Source organism: Paroedura picta, chromosome 10, assembly GCF_049243985.1.
Source record: "Paroedura picta isolate Pp20150507F chromosome 10, Ppicta_v3.0, whole genome shotgun sequence".
Classification (NCBI taxonomy): domain Eukaryota; kingdom Metazoa; phylum Chordata; class Lepidosauria; order Squamata; family Gekkonidae; genus Paroedura; species Paroedura picta.
The window spans coordinates 55,582,121-55,609,857 of record NC_135378.1 but is presented as its reverse complement, the minus strand read 5'-3'; the positions used below and the strand labels follow the sequence as shown (position 1 = coordinate 55,609,857).

Sequence of the window (27,737 nt, the reverse complement as noted above, 5' to 3'; positions counted from 1 at the left end):
AGTGCCACATATCACAATACCTTTGTGCCACATATCACAATACCTTTGTGCCCTGGTTCCAATATCTCAAAACAAAATAAAGTTGCATTGCCTCAGTTACGTGTGATTAGAGTGCTTTTTTCCTTCAAAACTCTAATAAAACATTTCTATCACATGACAACATACACATACCTATACTAAGCCTACTACTGATTGCTTTATCAACCTCAGCATTCTCTGCTTTCTAGGATCTGAAGCAAAGGTCCTACGCATCATCCTTGATCCTTTAAACCTGAGATGTTGGGGGTTAAACCTGCATGCAGAGCAGATATTCTACCACTAAATAATGCCCCCCATGTCCTGTGACTCTTGGCACTTATGCCTCAATCCTAAAAATAAAACACTAAATACAAAGATATCGGCGATATAAGAAATGCAACTGCAATGACATTAAAATCACCCCTTAAAAACCAATAGCAACAAGATCTTTAAAATCCAATACAAATAAATTCTAGTCAATCTAGTCAAAAGTAGACATTTGTGAAATAATCTCATTAGTAGCTACCTATTTGTCCTCATAACAGCATTTTCTGCATATGTTGTCCTTTCTTTGTTGTACTCTAAATCTCTAGTCCAAATCCTCCAGCTGGTCTCAATAAATTTTGAATCGGTATTTTAAAATGTGAAAGTATTAGCCCTTGGCTTCCATTTCATGTAACATTTGGATTATCCGTGTGCATTTTACAGGCAGAAGAGGTCATGTATTTTGTCATTCTTGGCTGCCAGAAGATGTATGTCAGATTGTTCTGACATCGTATCTGACAGTTTTACTCCTTGGGATATTACCAAGGGTAATATAAAACATTTCAATGTTTTAAACTCATTTGAGCTCATTTGAGCTGCTTAAATTTTCAAGTTACATGGAAATATACCATTTGTGTACAAGTTATCACATAATACATACCTGTGTACATCATATTCTGTAAAATTTATCAATTTTGCTATATATTGACCTGACAATTACTATGAATCTTACTCTGTGGAAAGCTATGAAAGGCTGCCAAAACACTTGCAGACATCTTACTTTATACAAAGGTCAGCCTGAAACAGCCTCCATTTCCCTAATGGCAGGACACTTTACAGAAGACCAGAATGGTCACTCCATCAAAATCCCTGCTGGTGCTCCTGCGTAGTACTTCTTGCATCTACTATGCTATGTTCTGCAAATTCAGCTAAGTAGTATTTACAGAGACATGGGACACTCTCCTGTGTACATACACAGTCCTTGCCTTTTCCATGGACACTTGGGCCTACCAGAGCTGCAAAGGCCTGCAGAGAAACAAATCGCTGGCCATAATGACTAGTGGGGATGTACTTTGAGTAACAAGCAGAGTATGTGTGGGCTTAGTTTGAATATCTAAAGCATTTTATAGGAATGAGTTGCCCATGAGGATGCAGATAATTAAACACTGAGTAATGACTAATGGAATTCAAAGAGTAATTTGTGGCATTCAGTGCCATGAGATAGTAGTAATGGCTATGGGCTTAGTTGGCTTTACCAGGAGATGTGACAGATTTATGGAGGACAAATCCATAAATAGCTTTTAGTCATGATGACATAATGCAGTGAAAATGTTCAGAGGCTGTAAGCCTCAGAATACCAGCTTGAAGGTGGAAAAGATGGAAGCTTTGATCTGCTTGTAGTCCTTTCTGGGAGCACCTGGCTGGGTAATGCATGAAACAAGATGCTAGACAAGATGGACCATTAGTCTGATCCACCACAGCATTCTTACAAACCTATACACTAATTCTACCCTACTTATTTGGGGAGGGGGAAATCTTTGGACATTTTCCTGCCTAACTGCTAAAATAAACTTCTGTAGCAAACCAGGCCTATGAATGGAATCACTTATCTAAATATAGCATCATGTCCTCCCAAGAGCTGAGGTTTATTATCATACTAGTAGATATGACAAAATCAGTCTTCAGCAGTAACCCTTATTTACGGTGAGCTAAGGGAATGTTCAGGTGTCATCAAAGTAGAGAGAAATATCTATCAGCGTCAATCATTCCAGGACCTTGTGAACTTTCCCACTCAGACATCTTAGTTCAGAATGGATTGGCCTTTTCCCTGAGGAGTCCAGAAGCGATAATACAGTAACTTTCTCAGCAAAGGATTTAATACTGTAAGTCAAACCTCAATACATATGTTTGGTCTATTATGAGAGCTTAAATATCAAGTCAAAAGCCATAACACATTGTGAGATATGTCTAGGCTTATTCTCGGGATCTCTAGAATTACATTTGGTTAGTTTGTTTAAAGCAAAAGCTAAATTTCAGAACTGGCAGCTCAGCAACCCTAGCATATGCTACTGTTGTGATGATCTGAGGGAGATTCAAGATACGTCTGATCTGACAGAAACACAAAAACACCTGGGAAAGGCAAGATGCCACCATACTTAACATTGTGATTGTCCAAAGCAGGTAAAATTTACCCATGAAAGAATGTTTAACACAAACAAATCACTGTGAGATGTTTGAAAGTGAGTTCTCTCATATATTTATATCTCTTGCATTTCTCCCCACCCCTCATACTAATTGTAGCCCAGAAGGTAAGTGTGCAAGGGAAAGAGTTCTGTTGATAGCATTTTGGGTTGCTGGACAGCCAAGAGTTCCAGACTTCACCATCACTTTCTCAATCCTTTCTCAAAACAGCATACAGGCTGTTGACCATTGGCTCTGTGAGGCCATCCAATAGAATATGAGACCTGTTGATTGTAGTTGAACATAGTTTGGTTACGTTCTCTCAGTCTGTGGTTTCCTGCAGCAGCACAGGTGTGTTTTTTCTTTGGGATAAAGAATCATGCCATACAGTTTGCTTTTGGTGCTCAACTCAGCAATCGCCACACCCCAAAATCATAAACTGAACCTAGAAAGCCATCACCATAAAACTGAAAGGTGGCTCTGGGGCAACATGTGCATTTGCCATGCCCACAGGATATACATTTAATTGCATAATGCAACACCGGAGAAGCTGTTTTGCAGCAAGATGTTAAAAGTGACGTATTGCACAATGAGATAAGCATCTTTATGTGATAAAAGTGGATGGTAGCTTTACATGTATAGGAAAATCACAAGGTAAAGTATGAAGATTTCATGAGGAATATCTGAGACCATTTCCCTTCCCCTCACATAAAGCTGGAAACTAGATGCTCACATCAGTATGCCTACCTGACACACAGGTTGTTAAGAGTTTTGCAGTGCTGTGCACCATCTGGTGTTCAGGCACAAGGGAATCAGCAATTCAGCAGAGGCACTGTGTTCCTGCTTCATTGTCAAGTTTTCAGTATGCACCCTGTTCATCTCCTGTCTCCCCTTTTGTACTTCTGCTTCAGCGGCACAGATGTGCAGGAAGGAACAGGAGCCAAAGGGAGAAAGAAAGTTTCAATCCTTTAAGAAGCATTGAAGTCTCCCCATTGAATCAGGACAAAACTTCAGTACAGCAATTAAAATATGGCTCCTCTTCAAGGGGGTAGAAAAGGTTGATACAATTAGAAGATTAAAGCAAACAGCAGGATTGCTTTTTTAAAAAATGCCCTACTCAATAGCAAACCTCCAAATAAACAAGAAAGAAAAGCTAAAAGGCAGAAAACAGAGCTGACTTTTCACACTGGAATTTATTCAAATTGAATTCTGCATGAAAAATTCTCAGGTGCTGGTCTATTTAAGACATGTTTCAGGTTGTCTGCATGGCTAGAATTGCATTAAGATGGAAACAAGAACTTTGCATATTCTCTAATCTATTACTATCAGGTTAGAAATAGAATACTGCATTAACATGCAAAAGGAAGCCAAGACAAAACTACAGGAGAGAAGAAAGCAGAATTTCCAAAGTAAATGCCAAAAAGAATAGGGGAAAGATTTGTATAGGTAATGAGTCATAAAGCAAAAAGGAGAGAGAGCTCACACAGTTGTGCCTTGATTAGACTATTGATATTATATTCATTTTAATTCCAAGCATTCCAAAGAGCCTGCAAAAGACCAGCATTTCACTTTGGTCCACTGCCTCCTATTCTATCTTCCATCTAACCTATCAAAAAACATGATGAGCCCAAACTCAGATGACATGGACTATTTCAACCATAAGAGTTTGTCTGCTGACATCCAAAAGTTGCTAGAGCTCTGCCCTTAAAAAACGCAGCAACTCAACAGTTGCCATTCCTATGTCCAGAAATGAATGCCACATTTCCCAGCAGTTCACCTTAAATGTAATACAGTACTTCAGGAAGCCATGCCAAGCAGTCTATTAACCTAGTCTGTAGATCCAAACCATAGTACTTGACAAGGTATGTAAGAGCTGTTTTTCCTCGTCTTCTCAGTCCTGAATCAGACTCCACCAGCTGAATTCCCCAGGTTTAGGATTCCGCCACTGCTTCCAAACCTAAGCAGCAGTTTCATTAACACCAATAGAATTTAACACACTATTACAGCCATTCTCAATCTTTTTACTGTTGAGAAACCTCTGAAACACTCTTCAGGCTTCGAGGAACCTCAGAAGTTGTGTGATGGTGCAGAGTTTATTTATTTATTTATTTGTTACATTTATATACTACCCTCCCCCAAGGCTCAGGGCGGTTCACATTGAACGTACGGAACTATACATTAAACTCAGTTTCTGTGTCAATAAACTAAAATGCAACAATGGTAAAAATAATAACAATGACAGAAGATAACAGTTTAACAGGATAGTAATCAAACAGGTCCTTGGTTTAGATGCAGATTCCTGAGAGGGAGGTTTAGGGGACAAGTGGGTGTTGCTGATTCCGGCCGACCTCAACCAAATGCCTGGTGGAAGTTTAAGTTCTGTCAGGAACCTGATCTCCTCCGGGAGCTCATTCCACCAGGTGGGGGGCAGGACAGAGAAGGGTCTGGTTCTGGTTGAGGTCAAATTGACTTCTTTTGAGCCAGGGATCACTAGCCAGTTGGCGGTGGTGGAGCACAAGGCTCTTTGAAGGGCATAGGCAGAAAGGCAGTCCCTCAGGTACACTGGGCCCTGACCACATATGGCCTTGAAGGTGATTACCAATACCTTTAGCCTGATCGGCTGATGGAGAATAGCAGTTGATGGAGATTAGACTGGATGTGGGACCTCCATAGTGTTACTGTTAGGAACCTGGCTGCTGCATTTGGGACCAGCTGTAATTTCCGGATCAAGGCTAAGAACGGTCCCGTGTAGAGCGAGTTGCAGAAGTCAGGTCTAGAGGTAATATTGTGGAGGACTCCACAGCGGACGTGAACGCCGCCACAGGGGAATTCTCTGCTGCATTCCCAGCACAAGACCCCAGGTGCTGCCATGTCGAGGATGAGCCGGGGTGGCTCAGAAACCTGGGCGTGGCCATGGAGAGGCAGCGGGATGACTGAGGCCCCTTCGCTAGCCTGGGAGGCAGTGTCGGGCCCAACAAAACACCAGGGAGAGGACCTAGTGGTCCATCTCACAGCTCCGACATTCTGGGCCATGATGCAGGCCACCTAAGGGCGTGGGATAAGGTATTGCCTTGACTGGGAGAGACAGCCAGGCAGGACACTGGGGGAAGAGAGGAAGAAAGGGGGGAAACAAAAAGAGGCCCCACCCCTCTCCACCCAAAAACCCTCAAAACTTACCTGAAATAGTGCAGAGAGGGAACAGCCGGCCAAGAGGTGGGCCAGACCTGGAGCAGCTGAATTGGAGGCATGCCTGGAAAGAAAGACAAGAGGCTGGGAGACAGGAAAGTGAAAGAGGGTAGGGTTACAGTAAACTTTCCTGAGCTAAGAAGGAGGGAAGAGACAAGGAAGAGGAAGAGGATAAAAAAGGAAGGGGAAAAGGAGGTTGGTGGTGGGTTGAGTTAGGAGAAGACAGTGAGAGAGAGGAGAGGAAGAAAGAAGCCTGAACAAGACAGAGAAGAAGCAAGCAGCCTGGAGGATGATTGATGCAGGGACTGCACCCAGTTTAGAGGCTGAAGAGGCCCAAGAACATCGACCTAGGAAGCAACAAGGAGACCTCCAGCAAGCCAGACACCTCCAGAGGGAGCTCTACTGTATCAAAACTCGACCCATCTACTCCTCATGTTTAGCAAGTGTACCCCTGCAAGCGTCAATAAAACCCAAAAGTTCATCCAAGCCTGTGTTACGTCCATCTTCTTTTGGAAATAGTGGGTGCTGCCCCAAGGGACACTCGCAGAACCTCACAGAAGCCCTGCACTATTAAGTGTCTTTAGTATTGCACACAAATATATCTTGAAGCACAACTTGTTCCCTGTGCCCATTTTCAGTCTTTTTAATGCTTCCTTTAAATTACATAAATGAAACAGGAGTGGATAAATGAAGGTGAGCTGTCTGCATCCACAGTGACATTCAGAAACCAGATTTGTACATTCTTCTGCATGATGAGATATGTAAGTCACAAACACACCTGGAACTCATTTATCCCCTCAGTGGGCACATTTTTGCCTACTCTATTGGACAGCCCAGCAGAAGATGAGAAACAGACATTGCAGGGAACCTACACATCTCCTGTGCCACTTCCATCCTAAATGGCAATTAGATAGAATGGAATCACACCACCAAAACGTCCTTTGCAGCTTCAATAACTCTTTTTTCTCCTTTCGACAGCTTTCTAAAATGCTTCTTCAAGTTTGGTAAATTCACATCAATATAAAGCAGTTTAAGCTTTGGATGCGAGATCAGTTGAGATGAAGCTAATGAATGTTTTCTACCCAGACTGAGGCCTGTTTAATCCTTGGCTCAAATTCAACTATCCATGCAGCTGGTCCATGTTTGCCTCTGGTCTATCCTCCAGCCTCACTTACCAGCACTCTACTTTGTTGTGAGCCTGAGGGAACCCATCTCCTGGGATCAATCTCTTATTCTACCCTTCAGCAACAGATATGCTATAGGCTGAGAAGGAGTCTTTCCAGCTAAAGAACAGTCTTGATTTGTTTGTTGTTCGGATTTGTTTTGACAATAAAAACCTGGCTAACCACTTCAGATCTATTCAAACACTAAATATGTTAAACCAAGGAAGGCAGGCTTTACAATTCTGGGAGTAACTTTAATTTTTTTTCCAGAATCTTGGAAGCGACCCTGGCCAGCATGGCAGCGGACAGCAGCATGGGGAGGGAGGGGTGCCCCTTGGAGTTGCTGCTTGATCCTCCACCCCTCTGACCCCAGAGGCAATTGCCTGGATCTGCCCAAGTGAGCAGACAGGCCTGTTGGAGAGCCTGTTGAGTAACCTTCTGCCCACCCTGTGTTATAAGGAACAGCTTTGCCTGAGCAGAATGATCAGGAGTGACTGCAGTTCATTTTGGGGCTTTAGGTCCTTTCAGAAATAGGAATACAGGGCCATTCAAGATATCATAACCACAGAGCTAGACTCACCTTTTCCATTGGGGCATCCTTATTTATCAACACTGTGTATGCCCTACAGGTTTGTAATTAAGGGTCTCAAAGATGTTCTTACCCAAAGGACAAGCCATTCATTGCAGCTGCACTCTGCTTCAGCAGGTTAACTACTTGATAGTCTTTGCAGGTTCTGCAGTCAGTCTGTGTCAAAAAGACTGAGAGAAAGGGGCAGCACACAGCCATTCATCTTCCATCTTTGTGTTTATTACCTCATTGCACAGCTGACCCTTGGCACATCATAACTATGGATCACATGTTATTCAGGCTAGTGTGGGGGGGGGAGGAAAACAAATTATTCCTTTAAATCCATTGGACAGAGGCAAGAATAAGCAACTGCCAGAATGTTTCCATGATATCTGGTGATAGTTTCTTTTTGCCCCCTTTCCTAGACCACAGCTGTAGATACAAGCATTTATGCTCCATAAAAAAACAAAAATATGGTACTCAAAGGTTATGACAGATAGGGCAGCTGCAAATGGCAGACTTTTCTGTGTCGGGAATGGAAGCACATCCTCAGTGACTGAAATAATATCTAAAGTGTGCTCTTAATTCGATCAAAGTACCTTTACTCTCAGGTAGAAAAGATAGCTACCCTCACCATTTACCTTTGTGCTAAGTGGCACCTCTTGCTGGGGCTTTCATGAGAAAAGGCTTCCCTAGGTCCCCAAGCCTATCTAGGCTCCCAAACTATTGTGAGCAAAACAATAATTGCCATGAAGATAAAGTAGATAAGGTTGCCAACATACAGGTGGGGTCTGGAGAACAACTGATTTCCATACTGCAGAGACTAGCTTCCCTGGATACAATGGAAGGTGGAGGTGGGGGGTACACTCTATGGCATTATATCCTGCTGAAGTTCCTCCCCAGGTTCTACCCCCAAATCTCCTTGGGTTTCCTAACCTGTATTACGAAACCCTAAGGGAAGATAAAATATTTTCTCTAATACCCAGAATCATTGCCATCTGCTGCTGTAGAACTCCCATTATCTGCAATTATTGGAAAATCCAAACTGTTTATATCAGCTTCCGTGAGATCTTCCAACTTCAGATGTGGAGGCTACAATATTTGACTTCATAGGTATGCTCTGATCCATGGCTCCCAAAGGGCCATGCTCCAATTATTTCCTTGAGTTATGAGTACATTATTCTAACATGCACAAATATCTTGATTCAAGGAAATATTTTACTTTGCCCACCCACTGGCATGCCTTTCATACAAAACATCATCCAGGAAATATAGTGTGTACATAAAGCATCTCTATTCCACTGTTCAGCCCAGAGGCTCATAATAACGTTTTAGAAAACAGCCCACTGAGACAGGTTAGGAAGTTAAGTAATTTGCCCAAGGCCATCTAGTCTTCCTCAGGGCTTCAGAGCAGGAACTATGTTTTCCAATCCTTTATGTCCAGCACTGCAGTCACCACTTTGGTATGCCCTGAATGGAAAAATGATGCAGATGAGGGTGTAAAAGACTAAAACAACTCCACCTTTCTGAGCTTCTGTTTTATGAATGCATAGTGTGGTGATGTAGTCAATTTCAGCTGTATTGGTCTGAAGTAGAAGTACTAGACTTGAGTCCAATAACATTTTAGAGACCAAGATTTTCAGAACATGAGATTTGAGAGTCAAATCTCCTTCATCAGGGTTCCCCATGATGTTCTGATGGATAAACTGGAGGATTGCGAACTGAATTCCAGGACAGCTGGATAGGGAGCTGGTTGGAGAACCGCACCGAAACAGTACTTGTCAATGGCATGTCACCCCATTGGAAGGGGGTATCCAGTGGGGTGCCAAAAGGTTCAGTTCTGGGACTGGTACTTTGCAATGTTTTTATAAATGATCTGGATGAGTGGGAGAGGGGACTACTCATTAAATTTACAGGTGATGACAAATTGTGAGGAGTAGTGAATACGGTGTAAAGTTGAGTGGATGACAATAAGATGCAGTTCAACAAGGATAAGTGGAGTTCTACATCTTGATAACGAACATGAGAATCACAGTACTGGATGGGGGACAGGTTTCTGTATAGTAATGTGCATGTACAAGATCTTGGGGCATGGGTGGACTGTAAGCTAAAATATGAGCAGTCAGTGTGATGCTGTGGCAAAAAAGGCTAATGGAACCTTGGGATGTATCAACAGAGACATAACATCCAATTCACAAGATGTCATAGTCCTACTGTACACCCATATTGGCCAGGCCACACCTGGAGTACTGTGTGCAGATCTGGAGGTCTCACTTCAAAAAGGACAGACTGGAGTGGGTGCAGAGGAAAGCAATAAAGATGGCCAAGGCCTGGAGACCAAGCCCTAGAAGGAAGGCTGAGGGAGTTGGGAATAGAGAAGAGGAAGTTGAGGGGGGCATGATTTAAATATTTGAAAGGCTGTCACGCTGGTACTGTATTTTAAGAAGTAGCACAGCATATATTAAACCACTGTGGACTCATTTCAATATGTTGCTTTGACAAGATTCTACCATTCTATCATCATGAAATCAAGAGAGCTGTTTGAATTTTGTCAAGAGAATGTATCTGGAAGTAAGGCTAATCAGTCCAAATTTCAGCAGAAAAATCTGAATGGCTGAATTTCAAAAAATGACATTATTTGTTTGTTTATTAGATTTATATAATGCCCTCCCTTACAGCTCAGGGTGGTTTCCATGGAGCACAGAAATAAGTACTTGAAAATGTTGAAAGTTTGTGCCTGATTTCTGTACATTCAGGCCATTTGAAAAAGAAGAGTTGGTTTTATACCCAGTTTTTCACTACCTGAAGAAGTCTCAAAGCAGCTTACAATTGCCTTCCCTTTCTCTCCCCACAACAGACAGCCTGTGAAGTAGGTGGGTCTGAGTGACAGAACTGCTTTGTGAGAACAGCTCTAACAGGACTGTGACTAGTGCAAGGTCATCCAGCTGGCTGCATGGGGCAGAGTGGGGAATCAAACCCAGCTCTTCAGATTAGAGCCTGCCGCTCTTAACCGCTACACTCTCTCTTTTGCAAGTTTACTTTCTGTCAACAAGACACAAACTGTTGTCTTGGGAAGGGGAAATAGGTGAGAGGTAAGGAAAAGAGGAGTTTGAATAGTAGAAAAATGAGAGCCATCCTCCAGAATCTAATCCATCAACACCCCAAAAACACAAAGACCCAAATTCATACCTCTCTGCCTCACTTCCATCCCTTCCCCTCCCCCAGACATTCCTTGGTCATCGAGTTGGCTGATGTCCTTAGGCCTCCACTCCGCTTATCCTTCTTCCCCTTGTTCAAAGTAATCACTCAGGAATAATCTTTTAGAACTAAGTGGGATGACTCCTATAGTTCAAAACAAACAGCAGTGTCACCAGCCATTACTGAGCAGTTGCATTCAAATCAGATGGCGTTCTACAGAGAGCTCTCCATGCCAAGCCATTCATTATCATACCAAATTGATCATTTTGGGGTTCACTGGAAAGCCAACCATGGGAAGCAACCCTTAGAATGTTTCCTAGGAGTAGAATTCAATTACAATTGAGGAATAAAGTTAAACAAATGCTATTAGGGAGTCTTCACCCTCCTGGCTCTAGCAAGTTAAACCGCCATGTAAGGTTTCAAATGACACCATTCACACTGTAGGATGGGAAGCTGTAAGTGACCTTGAGCATGCAATAATTCTTCCACACATGGCTGCCTGTACCAAACCAAGCAGCACTCCTCCACTGCCAGAACACTTGGGTGCTTTCGTATACAGCTGAGTGCAACAGAAGGCAATCTGAGCAAAGATGCCTGACAGGAAACCTCTCACACATAACTATTATTCAACTTCACTAAGGTTGTTTTTTTTTAAATCGTACACTTAAAATTATGTCTTTTCACCATACATAATTGGAGTAGTATTTTTCCTGCTGATTCTCACTATGAAACCTATAGGAAGCACTACATATTTTCCCCCCGTACAGTCTGTAAAGGAATCATATAAACTGTTAGACCAAAATAGCACTCCATTCAGTTTAGGGTGCCATCTTAATCAGTCAGGATTGCAACTAAGACCTCCACCCACTCATCTCAAAGTGACATATCCCTGAGTGGTTTACGAGCAGGGCACAAAGGATAAACCATCACTCAGGGACTAGTACCCACCGGATTACTGCCTCTGGATATCTGGGCGACACTGGCAAAGAGAAGAGCCTCAACATTGGCCCTTCCCATTACCTCAGGCAGAAGTTATGCTGTAACAGCTCCCCAAACACCCACCTAATATGGGAAAGTGACTGGAGATTCTCAGGAACTTTTAAGCCACAACACGCAAAAATGCAAAATGAATGTATCAAGATCAGCTGTTTCTCTCTCTCTGTGTCTCTATTCTTTTTTTAATGCAACTATATGTGGCATAAATTTGGTTCTTAGCCTGGCACATGATCGGATTTTAAATATGCAAATATTACACTGAATTGAGTAGAGCGGGTTTAAATAAATGTTGCATGCAGTTGTAGGGATGACCACCCCCTAAGAATTACAAGATGCTTTATAACTGCAAATTATAACTTTTCCATACTGCTGATCAGCTAACTGAGCAGAAGTCCCACCTATCAGAACAATATATGGATGAAGGGGTAGAGGGACTCCACATTAAATTTGCAGATGACTCCAAATTGGGAGGAATAGAAACGCCCCAAAAATGGACATAGAGTTCAACAAGATCAGAACATGCTGGAAAAGTGGGCAAATGAGGACAAGATACAATTCAGTAAGGAGAAGTGCAGAGTTCTACATCTGGGTCCCAAAAATGAAACGCATGTACACTGGATGGGAGATATACATCTGGGTAGCAGGGTATGTGAATGAAATCTTTGGGAACTTGGGGAGTGTAAGCTAAATATGAGTGGCCAGTATGATGCAACGGTAAAGAAGGCAAATGCAGTCTTGAGCTGTAAAAACAGAGGCATTACATCAAAATCTCAAGATGTCATAGTTCCACTGTATACTGCATTGATGAGACAGCAGCTGGAGTACTGTTTGTACTTCTGGAGGCCTCACTTCAAAAAAGACATGAACAAAATTGAAAATATGCAGTGGAGAGTGACAAGGATGATCTGGGACCTGGGAACCAATCCCTATAAGGAAAGGCTGAGGGACTTGGGAATGTTCCGCCTGAAGAAGAGGAGGTTAAGAGGGGACGTGATTGCTGTCTTTTCGTATCTCAAAGATTATCACTTAGAGTAGGGTAGGGAGTGGTTCCTGTTGGCAGCAGAGGGCAGGACTCCAGTAATGGGTTAAACTATGGTACCAGCTAGATATCAGGGGGAGAAATTTCACAGTCAGAGGAGTTTAGCAGTCCAATGGGCTGCCTAAGGAGGTGATGCGATCCCCCTCACTGGCAGTCTTTAAGCAGCAGCTGGGCACATACTCATCATGGATGCTTTAGGCTGATCCTTCATTGAGCCTGTATGGCCTCTTCCAACTCTATGATTATATAATTCTATGATATGATTCTTTATCCTGGTTCTATCATCTGTCTTGATTGCTTCAGTGTCCTTGTTTAGAACACCATCCCTGCAGCAGCTGGTCCAAAGAAGATTCCTCATTGAACACTCTGATTGCAGGAGCCCCTGAGTGAGGCCTAGTGTCCTTCACCATCAAAGCTAGCATTTCTTTTCATTTCATATTCTCCATGTATCTCTCCCTCATTTATTCATCCAGTAGCTTCATTTGTCTCCAGCTTGCTCTGGCACTCATTTTTCTCACCTTAACTCATAATTTTTCACCACTCTTCTGTGACAGATTTCCACTGCATCATGTGAAACTCTTGAAAGTAATTTTAGACTACTTAGCAGCATGGAAATAAAAGAATTCTGAACAAAATCCTGCAGCCATAACTGCTCACATTTAAGGTTGCTACTTCTGGGTCGTCTCCTCTGTTTTGCCTGAGCACTTTCCTATGTATATAGGACAGTCTTTTCATCCAAATCCCTATCATGTTGGTAAATTTATAAGGGCAATCCAAATGTTATATCTTAACTCATTTATATGATCTATGGCAGCAGCTGAAATTCATTGTAAAACTATTTACTGTCACAGCGAAATTAATTATGGTAAGAAGTGTTGATGTCACCCTTTTGTCGGGCTAACTATAGAATGAACAGTACTGAGAAGCAATGCATGGCTCATGGAAGGCCATCATTTATACAGGAAAATAAGACATCCTAAACATTGTATTACTTAGGAATTAAAAGAGTTAACCTTTCTCCTGCCAGCAGTGCACAGACAACAAGAGTATGCAAAGAGGCACCAGGAATCAGTCAAGCAGCTGCTTTCAACCCTGATCCAGCCTGCAAGAACAGCAATCTGCAAAGTGTTGGCAGACTTTAAATATGCAAGAGGGTAAAGCACTAAAATGCTTCAAATAATAACATAATTTAGTAAGAAGAGGAGCAAATTTTGTAAGAGAGGAGAGAGACTGTCCTAACAATCTAATGTTCAGAAGGAGAAAAGGCAGAAAGGGTACTCAAAGAAGCAGGAAGTTTGCAACTGAGCCAATCAGGAAACAGGAGGAGATTATTTGAAAGTATCAGGAAGTTCCTAATTGTAAATAGGCTAACTAAATATCTCCTATGGCGCCTCCTGTAAGATATTCTTCTTATGCTGTTAAATCTTGCACACTACAAATCTTACATATTCCAACCAAGTACCCGTGATACGCCACTAATATGTGAGATGCATTTCTGTATAGCATTCCTGTAGTAACCCAAACCCCAACTCCCTTGTGCACAAAGTATTCATGCCTAAAGCATGCAAATAGTCTATGTAGCCAGAATTCAGCAATTGAGTAAGAGCCTGTAGAGTGAAACAACTGTTGTGGCAAAGGCTTTTTTTACCTGGCCTAGTGAAGAATCTCATTGCACAGCAAGTGAACTCACAAGTGTAGGACAGAATAGAAGGGCAACAGAATCCGTTTGCTCCACTTTTGCTCAATAAAGCTGTATTGGGGCTAATCAGAGTCTTTTCACAGCTGCCAGGCAGTATACCTGTGGCAAGTTAGAAGAAAGTCAAACATAGTCAGCAGGATGCTTCCCTGACAAATTCAAGCACTTATATGAGGCCCAATTTTCTAAGTTATAAAGTGATGTTCTCTGCCATCAATCCCCAGTCAGAGTGAGGAGGTTACTTACTCTGAAACTCAAAAGCAATCCCTTCCTTTTTTCATGTCAGGAGGAAGCCAGGTTCTGTTGGCCAAAGACGGCACTCATTCTTCCCCTCCCCCACAATTCCCCAAAAGAAAGGAAGTCTTTATACCCATCACAGCTTCTGTCATGAAGCACACACAGGCAGTGCACAGTGGATCACAAATCAAAGCAGTGTATTTACTTCACCCATCACACAAAGCTGAAATAGATGGAGGAGATAGACGGAGGAGAACTGATTAAGCACAAGAGGCTGTACCATTTTTAAAAATCGCTATACAATTCAGGCTGTTTTTTTTTTTAATCTGTGGTACAAGAGAAAGCAAATGTAATCCTAAATATCAGCAGCAAAGCTGTAAGTTATGGGAAATAAGTGACAGTTATAAACTCACTGCTTCCGGGAAAATACTTCATTTACAAAACATATTTGACAGATCAAGTTTGTTTGCAATGCAGAACTGTCCTCCCAAACCCCATGTGTCCCTGTGAACCTCAATTACTTCTTTGATTTTGGCTCTTCCAGAGAGACCCCCTAAAAGGGAAGTGATAAATGAGGTCCTGTCAGGCTTCAGTCCCTTGGTGGCCTTGAATCCATCCTGTTATCTGTTACACTGCCAACCGTGACAGTGATGAACACAAGGCAGGCAGCTGACGACACCCCTATTCGTTACCCAAAAAGAGAGGAGGAAGGATTAAGCCTGCCAAGCCTTCAGTGCTTCACTCAGATCTATACAGTAGCCCTTTGGAGGGCTTGATTAAGGAGCTGGTGAAGAGGCCAATTTTTACATTTGAGAGGGGAGAAAATAAAAAAGGAACATTTCTCATATTTACCAAAACATTAAGGGACAGAAATCTTAATTTCATGTGTTTCCTTGTTAGTATGTTACTGTTGTATAAAACTGAGATACAATTATGGTCACTGAGCATCATGGCCAAAATCCGTTCTTTTTGTTTTTGTTGCATTCTAGTGCTGATAGAACTCAACGTTTCCACTATCTCCCTGAATACAGGCTTGCTCCCTCTCAGAGAAATGTATGTGCATCATATTACCACTAATCCCCACCTCCCATTTTAACAGAGATCCAGGAGGCTGAGAAACCCAGTTTTTCTTCTTGGTCATATACTTAAGAAACCAAAAATGGAAACAATGCTACAATGTAAGCAATAACCTAAAATTATAATCTGGTTTTTAAGACAACCTCCTACAGGGACCATTTTTAACCAATATGAAAACAGTTAATAACAGGATGAAGAAATCCAGGTGTCCACAGCCTGTCAATATAAATTGACACCTGGTGATTAGCACCTGCCTTGCTGAAAGCTATAATTTCCAGATCAGCTTCATTCCTGACACCTGTCAACAGAGCACTGCCTTAAAAAAAGGTGTTTATACAGGGGAGTAGACAAGAATGCACCAATATGGCCTCTAGGTTTTGTAAAAATAGTTGCATCCTTAGGTAAACAACATGCCCAGGTAACTCAACATCTCTTTCCTTATTGTATGGTCCATCTTGAAGCACATTTTGATAGGTGCCATATGTTGGCAGATGTTCCAGTCAGTTTCTTTGGCTTTATGTTCATTAGTGCACTGGATTGCACATAAGACATCATCTGACAGACTGTCATATAATGAAACAGCAATGATACTGAAATCTTGATGCCTATTTACAAATAAAGAGTTATAAAGGGCTGTCAACATCTATCTCACTACCTTCCTCCTTCTGTTTTGATGCCTTCTGCTATGTTTCTCTTCCTTCTCCTCAAGCATGAAAAGTGTCATGAGAAGTTATTCTGACTTGTTAATTGTTCAGAGTGCTGAAATCATTGTGGCATAAAACAAATAAAAATGCAGTTTGAGATGTTGCTTTTCAGTGCAAAATTGTATGATGTTTCTGTTGGCAGTCTAACTATGCAGAAAAGTAGAGCACATGCTGCTTAAGAACAAAATTGATGTATGGTAGAAAAAAAACATACTTTATAAGAAAGAGAAGCCAGGCTGTATATACTAGCTTGAAGATAGGAAGAAAATTCACTGTTGTTCTCAGAAGAACCAGGAAAACCTCAGTAAGCCAATCAGAATAAAGGAGGGAACAATTTGAAATAGGGCGAGAGCCCTAGCCCTGAATTTTCCAGTCATCTTTTCCCATTGCACATTAGATCATATATTCTCCAGTAGTTTCTAGTCCTTTCAGAAATGCAACAGCCATATGAAATTCTGGAGGCTGCCTTCTATATTTCTATATTTTTTCTTCGCACATTTGGAATTAATTAGTAAAGGTAAAGGTAAAGGTATCCCCTGTGCAAGCACCGAGTCATGTCTGACCCTTGGGGTGACGCCCTCCAGCGTTTTCATGGCAGACTCAATACGGGGTGGTTTGCCAGTGCCTTCCCCAGTCATTACCGTTTACCCCCCAGCAAGCTGGGTACTCATTTGACCGACCTCGGAAGGATGGAAGGCTGAGTCAACCTTGAGCCGGCTGCTGGGATCGAACTCCCAGCCTCAATGGGCAAAGCTTTCAGACGGCTGCCTTACCACTCTGCGCCACAAGAGGCTCATTGGAATTAATTAGTGAGAATTAAATAAGACTTGCACCACATCAGAACTGATTTAGAATTTGTTATCATAGAAAAACAACCAGATGTCATAGAAATGGGTCAGTTTTATTTCATTAGGAGGGAGTAGCTCCAAGGGAGGTATGACAACCCCTCTGTCAGAGCCAAGATATCCCCTCTATTTTTCTTTCCCTTCTGTGACTGAACCACCCTAGTTATGTTTTCTTCTTTCCGGAAGAATTCTGGCTGCCCTATCCTATCACAATATAATATTTTGGTGGTTTGCTCGGCATAGGAACCTGAGGGAAGAAATAAGAGCCCCCTTTTAACATATATGACTTGAAATGTTTTTTGTATTTCAAATTAACATAATATTTTATCCAATACTGAGGGAAAAGCTCAAGGGAAAGCAGGACTAAAACTCCTAAAGTAATTCAATGTATATAACTCTGTGGTAAAACCAGTACATGCACAGACTTTAGAGGCTTTTGTTCCAATGTTTTCCACACACTATAGCACTTTCTGTAGTATTCTCTCTTTTGGTTTCCAGACGGCTCGTACGTGATTTCCAGTACACAAATCCCTTCTCTTAAAACATCAATACTCATCTTGAGTTTTTAGCTGACTCTTAAGATCTCTAAAGGTAGTTTCTAACCACATCAGACCAGTGATCACTATGCTTTTAAGAGCTAACTCCTTGTTTGACTAGGTAAGGAATTTCCTTTCTTGAAGATCTATCCCTTTTCCTTGGCTCACATGGGAGTTTCTCTCTAACTACTCACTCATCCTTTCCAGGTTTCCACAGTTCTCCTGTCTGTATTAAACTGCTCTCAGTCAAGGCTGAATTTCAAAACTGTCAGGACAACTCTTCTCAGCTAGGACTGAAATAAGACTGTCAGTATTCAACTCAAGGCAGAAATCTCCTCAGCAGTCAGCTGTTTCAAGATTTTTCTCTGCTCAGCTGATGTTAATCAGCCTGGCTGCTTAGAGCAGGGGTAGTCAACCTGTGGTCCTCCAGATGTCCATGGACTACAATTCCCATGAGCCCCTGCCAGCATTTGCGTTTGCTGGCAGGGGCTCATGGGAATTGTAGTCCATGGACATCTGGAGGACCACAGGTTGACTACCCCTGGCTTAGAGCAACCTGACCTTCAAGGCTCTCTGTTTCTGTGAAGAATTAACCCTTCACAGTGCTTCACTCTGTTTGTAAAGCATTCATAAGCTTTTAAAAACTGCAGTCTTGGGGGGGGGGAGGCTTTCCACAGACAGAAGGGGGTACCATTTTTCTGACTCCCCTTGTAATATCCCTGGAGGTCCCCTATCCTTAGGAGCAGAATTTCAGGAGGTTAGGGTTTCTTTATAACATTTTTTTGGATTAGTTTATTTTTATTTTAGATTTAGACTTCCAATTTTGTTTTGATTAGTTTTTACAGGCATTCACTTCATCCATCAATTCATACTTCTATTAACACTCAAAAATATAAAATGAAGATACAAAAAAGTCAGCCTTTTTAAAACTGGGGATTTTGGGTGGAATATATGCAGCATGATAAGGAAATAGGTTCTTCATGCATTAATTGTGAGAGTTTTTAGAATAGTTTTGCTTGGCTTTTGCACCGATGTGCAGTGTAGAAAGATGAATTAATCCTGGTGAAGGTACACTAGAGAAGAATGAGTGTTTATTACTCAGTTATGAATTACTCTGCATCCCCCATCACCTGAAAAATCAAAATTAGTTAGTTTCTATTTCTAAAAGCCAGCTTCCTTCACTGTGTTTCATATAGCTTTGAAGTCTAACTGAACTGAGTCCATTTCCATCCTTTTTTCACCACTATATATAAACTTTGGCATTTGCAACCTTTCAGTAAACTGGCAGACAAGAATGAACTGTCAGTGTTATGCTGGAGCAAAAGACCCCATCAATCCAGTTATTAGAACTACCCCTCTTTGAGCTAATCAAAAGTACAGTAGCATCTGAAACTCCAAGGGACTCACTCCAAAGTTGGCAGACCTTCTCAAGAAATGACTCTGATCAATGGTTCAAACTAATCAAAAAAGGTGGAATGTTTCACAGCCTGCAGCTCAATTACAAGGATGATCCACTTCGGAGGGCAAGAGACCTAAAAATGGAAATAATCGAAGGGGGAGGGGGGAGACAAATCAAACTGCTTGGGAAAGAACTTTAGCAGAAAGGATAAGGGCAAGCAGTAACCTCCATTTAGTCTGGATGTTTACTTTCCAGAAACATTCCAAATAATTATCGATGAACAAAATAATGAGGGAGAGTTCAGAGGCAGTAATTAATATCAAATGGTATCTATTTCTGAGGAAGGATACTGAAATGTGCAAAACAACAATGAATGAAATGCCAATAGTAATAATATCTCACAATGCTAGAGAATCCAGACACTACCACTGCAGACAGAATATGAAGCTGACTGTCTTTCCAAATTCGCAGACTCCTGATGTCCTTGATAAAGTCACCTTTGAGGGGCCCACGGTCTGTATCATAACCCAGAGAAGGACCTGTCGTTATTGCTAAACTCCCCAAGCTTGAGAAATTGCACACATGCGCACACACGAAGCATCTAGGATCCCCCCCCCCAAGACTAGGAGAAAAATCCCACAGAGTGGCTTGCTTTGCTTTTCTCGCATTCTCTAGTTTCTTTGTATGTCAGAATGTGGCGCCATTTGTCCTCAGATTCATCTTCTTACTTGTTCTAGAGTACAGAGGTAGTCAAACTGCGGCCCTCCAAATGTCCATGGACTACAATTCACAAGAGCCCCTGCCAGCGAATGCTGGCAGGGGCTCATGAGAATTGTTGTCCATGGACATCTGGAGGGCCGCAGTTTGACAACCCCTATTCTAGACTGCTGCTTAAGCACATATAAGAGGTCCGTCATAGGCTAACTAGTGGGGCCCTGCTGAGGTAAAATCTGAAAAAGAAAGGCAGGTATACGAAAAAATAAAAGACAGACAAATGGAGCTTGGAAGAAAGCATTTGTGTAACCTGAAGTCCAAAGCACCTTTATTTCCCATCTACGTTTTTTTTTAAAAAATTGCTCTATGAGTAACTTTCATTGTAAGAAAGATTTCAGGGACCCTTTGAAAGTTTCGAATATATAATGATTGATGGCTGGTCAAAAGAAACATTCAGAAAGCAATAAGCTGAAAAAGGGACGAATGTGGCAAGCCAGCCTCAGGATTGCCTAACAGTGCCTTTCAAATTTCTTTCATCACATCATTTCTTCTGACTGTAAGCACTGCAGGGTGAGAACAAGCAAGGACTTTGCGGAATATCTGGAGCTGCCACTATGTAATCCATACTGTCTACATTCGCAACTAGAGGATAAAAGATTTAAAGAAAGAGAAACACAAGGACTAGCTTGGCAAAAGAAACAGAAAGAACACTGAGATCTATGGAAACCCACTGGGAGAGTCCTGGATATCTCTTTGATGAAAGATTGAGAGTGCTTTGAACAACAACAAAAAAGACTGTATTGAAGCAAAACCCAATAGACATGGATAAGGACTGAAGTTGGTGGGGCCATTTATCAGGGCTGTTTTTTCTCTCTTCCTTTTTATGTATTTGTTTTTATATTTTACATTTCTCCACATGCTAAGCCAGGCCATGCCTGCCCAAACAAAATTATCTCATTGTATTCACCAATAACATGTCTTCTTAGTCTCACCTCATGCAGCATAACAGATAAGCACAGAAGTCCTGGATCTTCCAAAGTCTTTTTTGAATCCGTGCCACATTGGTATAGATGACCTTTCTTTGAAATTAGTGTGGATCTAAGACTTGGACCAGAGCCATTCACTTATAGGCTTTTCAGGATCATCAGTGCACCTTTGAGAACATGGTAAAATATACCATGATTGAGTTCTTTAGAAACATAAACCAAAGACAATATAAACCCTAATTAATCCCACTGTCTATAATAATCACTGCAGATGGGGACTGCAGCAAAGAAATTAAAAGACGCTTGCTCCTGGGGAGGAAAGCTATGGCAAATCTAGACACCATCCTAAAAAGCAGAGACGTCACCCTGCCAACAAAAGTGCGTTTAGTCAAGGCTATGGTCTTCCCAGTTGCAATGTATGGCTGCGAAAGTTGGACCATAAGGAAGGCCGAGCGTCAAAGAATTGAGGCTTTTGAACTCTGGTGCTGAAGAAGACTCTTGCGAGTCCCTTGGACTGCAAGGCGAACAAACCGGTCAGTCCTAGAGGAGATCAGCCCTGACTGCTCTTTAGAAGGCCAGATCCTGAAGATGAAACTCAAATACTTTGGCCACCTCATGAGAAGGAAAGACTCCCTGGAGAAGAGCCTAATGCTGGGAGCGATCGAGGGCAAAAGAAGAAGGGGACGACAGAGAATGAGGTGGCTGGATGGAGTCAGTGAAGCAGTAGGTGCAAACTTAAATGGACTCCGGGGAATGGTACAGGACAGGAAGGCCTGGAGGATCATTGTCCATGGGGTCGCGATGGGTCGGACACGACTTCGCACCTAACAACAACAACATAATATGCTGGTTCTCCCCCATTCCTTGCTTTTAAAGGATATTGTGGTATGAGGAGGCCATGGTATTGGCCTGGCAGCACTTTGAGGATACATTCTCACAGTCCTACCATTATAGACCTGGAGTCGGTATGAAATGTCTGCTAAAACTGAAAGCGCAGCACTGCTCAACAGCTCTTTTCTACTCAACTAAGGAGACAGAGCAAGATGGGTAGCTGTGTTAGTCTTCTCTGTTGCTGTAGAAAAGAGCAAGAGCCTAGCAGCACCTTAAAGACTAACAAAATTTGTGGTCAGGTATGAGCTTTCATGAGTCATTGCTCACGTCTTCAGATGCACCTAGAATGTGAGTCCATCTGTCCTCTATACTGGAAAGCACAGTGATTTCAAATGCTGAATGACATTAGCAGATAACTGACAATAGCAGGTGCATGAATTAGGTGCACCTAATGGAAAATCCTGTGAATCCTGATCACTTTTTAAAATGAGTGTCCACTCACTTCAGTTAATCATTCGGAACCAAGCAATCATTCAGAACCAAGCCAACAGCATCTCTGGATTACAGCAAACCAAATGCTCCAAAGTATAACCTAAACAGATAACCTGAAAAACATTTTTTTCAAATGGCCACATCCTAGTGCTCCCACACAGCTTTTCTTTCATCCATACCAGCTATAAAATAACCATGGTTATCATTTTCCCCATTTAAAACATAAGGAGCAAAGAGAATTTACCTATCCACTTTGAACAAACTTCGAGTCCAGTGGCTCCTTTAACATGAACAGCAGAAAGCAATAGCAGTTGCTCCCTGGCAATCTGCCCATCTTTCTAAGTAGAAGGAGGAGCTACCAGCTTCACCTGAAGGGATGGCATAAAAGCCAAGGAAGGAAGGAAGCTCACTCTCAGATAAAGCTCTTTCACATTACATATAATTTAATTCTTTTTAAATTAGAGATGCCAAGACTGAATCTTGGCCCTTCTGCATGCAAATCTGATGCTCTGCCATTGCGCTATAGCCTCACCTTAGTTCTGGAGTCTGACACCACCCAAAGAGAGAGGGCCAACTACAACTACTGCTGCATACAGTGATGGCCCATACTAATACCATTTTGGCTACTGTCCAGTGAAGCCTATGCCTGATGTTGGCCCTGCAATACAAGAAGGGATGGGATAGCCCCCTTAGCACACATGAAGCAATCCCCCTACATATGAGAAAAATAAATTAAACAAAAATACAAAAATAGATTGTAGCACAAATTCATTGTTCTTCGTACCTAATAAGACCAAAATAGTAGACAGCATAGACAGATCAGAAAACGAATATATTTTCAAACTACTGGACCTTATATGATGTGGCGATTGCCTGTTCAGTGTGAGAGGCAGATGTAATTTGGAATCCTGTACAGATTTTCATAATGCAGAAATTCCAGGGGGGAAATAAATATAGGACAAACTAGTTGTTAAACCCAGTAGATGCTAAAAGACTAGCAAACCTAGTGTGAACTACAGTGTGATACTAAACAGTCAATGGACTTAGAAGTATGTAACTATGCCAAAGGTTTTATTATCAGATATTTACTGGGTCAGTTCCTAATAAGCAGTTAACCACAACTCGTCCAATTAATCTTAATAGTCATGTAACTCTTCATGGCAATTTCTCTCTCACTAGCAAGAATAGTAAAATAAGGTGCCAGGGGCACAGATTTAAATACAGGCCTCTAGCCAGTCCACCAACATTCCTTCACTCTCCTACAAACTGCTTCTCAAATCCCAAGCATAAATGGAAATATGAATCAGCATTTCTTTTGGGGAATGGAATTCAGATTTGACGCCTGACACCAATAGAGATGCAGCCAGAAATCCACAGAATTTTAGGAGAGTAACGGATGACATGCCTTACAGCACAGTACTGCTGGGCAAAATGAAAAACTGACCTAGGAGAGTTAAGAATTACCAACTATTGATGTAAGGCAGAATTATCTCCAAGCCATTACACATGAAGAGACAATTCTTCAGCTGATATTCAAGTAATAAGATGCCTAAATTCCATCAGCTGATATTTTAGTCCACAGTAGACTATTACCTGCTTAGACATCCATGTAACTAAGCAACACTTCCCATCCTTTAAAAAATGGTGTTCCGTTTTCATTGAAAACAAAATTAAAATAGTGAGGGGGTTTTTAAGAGAAAAGAAAAATTGATTCCAGAGAATCAAAAAACTACCGAAAATTGTGTTGTTTTCAGTTGTAGGATAAAGGACACACGATGACACTCTGTATTCAATTTCTAGAAGAGGGGTCACCTCCATTATCTCACGTGCCTCTAGTTTACATTTTTCAATTAGAAGATAATCAGGATGCTATTATGACTAAAATTGTTGAAATGACCTTTTGACTACATTTGTTACATACTGAATCCTCAGGGGTAGTTTCAATGAAAGCATGACAGGAGAACCAGCCGAGTTAGCCTCATGATAAATAAGAACAATTATCACACTTATTATCTGATAATTTATGATATTCCATTAATCCATCACAATGCACCTTCCTGATTCACGCCCAAAGCCCAAGTTCCCTTTTGTATCCCATGTTTATGTCATTTATTGCTGCTAAAGGAAACATAAAGAAATTGTTTATTCTGTATAAAATTAGTTTTCTTCTGCATATGTGATCATTTCAATCACTACAAATGAATTGCCTCTCTTATAGAAACGACAAATTGGTTTTCCTAATTTTGATCATAAGGATAAAAACAGTTGCTATGGTCTGGTTAAATATTTAGCTCCCAAGGAGGGAAAAAATCAATCCAAAACTATTTGTTGGGTTTTTTGTTTGTTTCTTTCCAGAGGAAGAAATATTCTCATGCACTTTAGAAATTCAAATTATATGTTATCCTGAAAAAAGAAAACGCCATCCATTATCCTTCTCTTCAATATGAATGTTCAAAATGCTGACAACCTACAAGAAAAAGTGGCAAATAATGAGGTCAGATTCATGAGGGCTTTATGGTCAACTTGATCTATAAATATCTGGTGGAATGAGCTCCCAGAAGAGCTGCAGGCCCTGCGGGAGTTTTCAGCATTCCACAGGGCCTGTAAAATGGAGCTCTTCCACCAGATCTATGATTGAGGCCGGTACAGCCCAGGAAGATCTATATGCCCCCCCCCCTCTCAAGCATTTTTAGGCACTCTGACAGTTTGCAATCCAACATCTGCACCCTCCTCCCTCTCACTCCGCTATAAGTTGGTTTTGAGGCCTATTAAAACTGTTTTTTTCCAACATATCTCGTTTTGATTGGATTATAACTGTGTTTTTATGTTGGGTTTTTAACGGGGGTTTTATGCAACTGTATGTAACCTGCCACGAGCCCCTAGGAAGTGGCGGGTAATAAATCAAATGATGATGATGATAAAGTCTCCAATGCCCATCTAGCATGCAATACCACAGCACCCAGGCAATATTTTTGCAATTCATCTTACAGAAGTCATCTCTCAGAACTCAAACTCCTTAGGCAGTCCCTGCTGGACAACGCTTTCAGCTGTACTTATTAAATCTGTTCCACTTAATATTTCTGGTAAGGCCTAGGAGGAGGAGCTGGTCTCATGGCTTAAGTGCCACTCAATGCTTAACACCCACTCAGGGCAGCTGTCCCTTCCCTGGGTGCCTCCTCCAACCAGCTTACCTGTCTATCCAGCAGCCAGCCAATTGCCTTCCGTCCCCCACCTCTGACCACCCCTCCTCCTTTCACTTCCCTCTGAGGTTCAGAGGCTGCAGACGCCTGCTGCGTGAGAGCTGCCCCTGCCAGTGAGTTCCTTTCCTGGTAGCCTGTAGCCTTTCCAGGTCCACCCAACCCCCCAATCTAGCACCCATTGTATTCCTGAATATAATGGGCTTTGTCCCTAGTTATTAAATAATCACTTATTTTGATTTTTCAAAGCACAATGTACTAGACCTGTTAGATAGTACAACAGCCTTCTGGCAGCATAGCTATTTGCTTTTCAGTACCAGTTTTTTCAGCCAGGAACAGACAGCTCTACAACTCTGCCTGGACAGCTCCTTGTAACTAGCCCTAAGCCTTCGCACCTGTTGCTACTGTCAGGCTAGTTCTCTCTTAGCTCAACACCTTCCCCCCCCTCTAGCAGTTATTCAACTTGATCCTCTATTCCCTATTTAAAACCTCATCCCCCTGCCTTTACCCCTGTTGTATGTGTGATTTCAACCTTCTTGTCCCTGCTGTTCTATCTCCAAAATCTCGACTCTGATTTCACTTCTCTTTGTATCAAATCCAGGTTCTTTATTTTTGTGCCGCTTCCGCACAATGAATTTTTCTCATTGGATTTAATCATTTTCCAACATTATTTATGTATTAGTAAATCAGACACATTAGTTTTATATACTGTGTGCACAAGTACCATTTAAATTGAATATAAAAACTGGACAACAAGCAAACACAATGCAAATAACTTTACAAAGTCAACAGCAAAAAGTATTTATTTATTATTTATCATGTGGCACATGTGTTAAGTAGCCAGGAGATCCTAAGATTGTTTGGGAGGTAGACAAGAGACATTTGATGTAGTGGTTAGGAGTGTGGACTTCTAATCTGGCGAGCTGGGTTTGAATCTGCACTCCCCACATGCAGCTGGGTGACCTTGAGCTCGCCACAGCACTGATAAAGCTGTTCTGACTGAGCAGTGATATCTGAGCTCTCTCAGCCTCACCTACCTCACAGGGTGTCTGTTGTGGGGAGAGGAAACGGAAGGCGACTGTAAGCTGCTTTGAGCCTCCTTCGGGTAGAGAAAAGTGGCATATAAGAACCAACTCTTCTTCTTTACCTGTCCCCACATCATTCATTCATTCATTCATGCATTTATGTATGTATGTATTTATTTATTTGGATTTTTATACCGCCTATTCTTTACAGCTCTGCGCTCATGGCCCTGGTATTCCCTTACAAGTGCCAAGACCGACTCTGCTAAACTTCTGAGATTTGATAGGATCAGGTTTGCCTTGACTATCCAGCTCGGGTACAGCAAGCAGCAGAGAACTGAAACTGCTGCCAAAAATATAAACAAATATTTAAAAAAAAACAAATACAGAGAACATTTGTTCATCCTTAAAATATATGTAAAGCTAATTCTCTGAATCATAGAATCATCTACCAAAAAAGCACAAAACCGACCAGATGGAATATTTTATTATTCACTGTTTATACAGCCCTAAGGGCATCCCAAATATGTAAATGTTACATGTATAGCAACACCTATGCAATACTCCCTCTGATTGTACTTGAAATTAACTAGAATCCAGTGAGTCAGCGAGGCAGTGTGGTCCTGGAAAAATATGGTAATGGGAATATAGTGAACTAAATTACTAAAGGCGTGCATAAAACAGGTGCTGCAAAGAAAGCAAAAACACAGATTTCCCAACTGTGCCTTACCAAATGACAGTTTCAGTAGAAATGCATTCATTTTGGCTGTTAGGATTTGTGAATAATTTGAATGGCTTGAAGATGCAGCAGTACTTTCCCAGAAGATTCTATTATTGATTGACTTTTAAGGGTTTCTTTGATTTTATTTTCTACTTTTTGTCGACCAACCTGATTCCCCCCGTGGCTACTTTTGCCTCTGGAAAAATCACAGCTTAAATAAATCATACATGAGAAATTAGAAGGTTGCTTCCTACTAAATAAGTATTTTTACAATAAAAAAATTTTAAAACTAAAGTTTTGATAAAGGTAAAGGTATCCCCTGTGCAAGCACCGAGTCATGTCTGACCCTTGGGGTGACGCCCTCCAGCGTTTTCATGGCAGACTCAATACGGGGTGGTTTGCCAGTGCCTTCCCCAGTCATGACCGTTTACCCCCCAGCAGCAAGCTGGGTACTCATTTTTACCGACCTCGGAAGGATGGAAGGCTGAGTCAACCTTGAGCCGGCTGCTGGGATCGAACTCCCAACCTCATGAGCAAAGCTTTCAGGCGGCTGCCTTACCACTCTGCGCCACAAGAGGCTCTTAGAAAGAGCTAATAAAATCTGGAAGAAGCATTTGAGTTTCCTTTAATGAAACAAGTAAAAATAACAGTGCTTACTATCATTCAA

The 27,737-nt window shown here is 41.6% G+C and overlaps 1 long non-coding RNA gene across 9 annotated transcripts in view; it reads right to left on the bottom strand.

Annotated features, from left to right (window-relative positions):
* LOC143819116 (uncharacterized) overlaps positions 1 to 27,737 on the bottom strand; it is a 148,713-nt gene that overhangs the window by 55,262 nt on the left and 65,714 nt on the right. For 5 of the 9 annotated variants that reach the window (XR_013224796.1, XR_013224800.1, XR_013224799.1 and 2 more), the window contains one exon: positions 5,641 to 5,713. The exons of 3 other annotated variants lie outside the window; for them this stretch is intronic. This is a non-coding gene — a long non-coding RNA (uncharacterized LOC143819116). Of the gene's footprint in view, positions 1 to 3,210; positions 3,316 to 5,640; positions 5,714 to 27,737 lie in introns of those variants that run through there. One more of the 9 variants, XR_013224794.1, reaches the window with a different exon arrangement.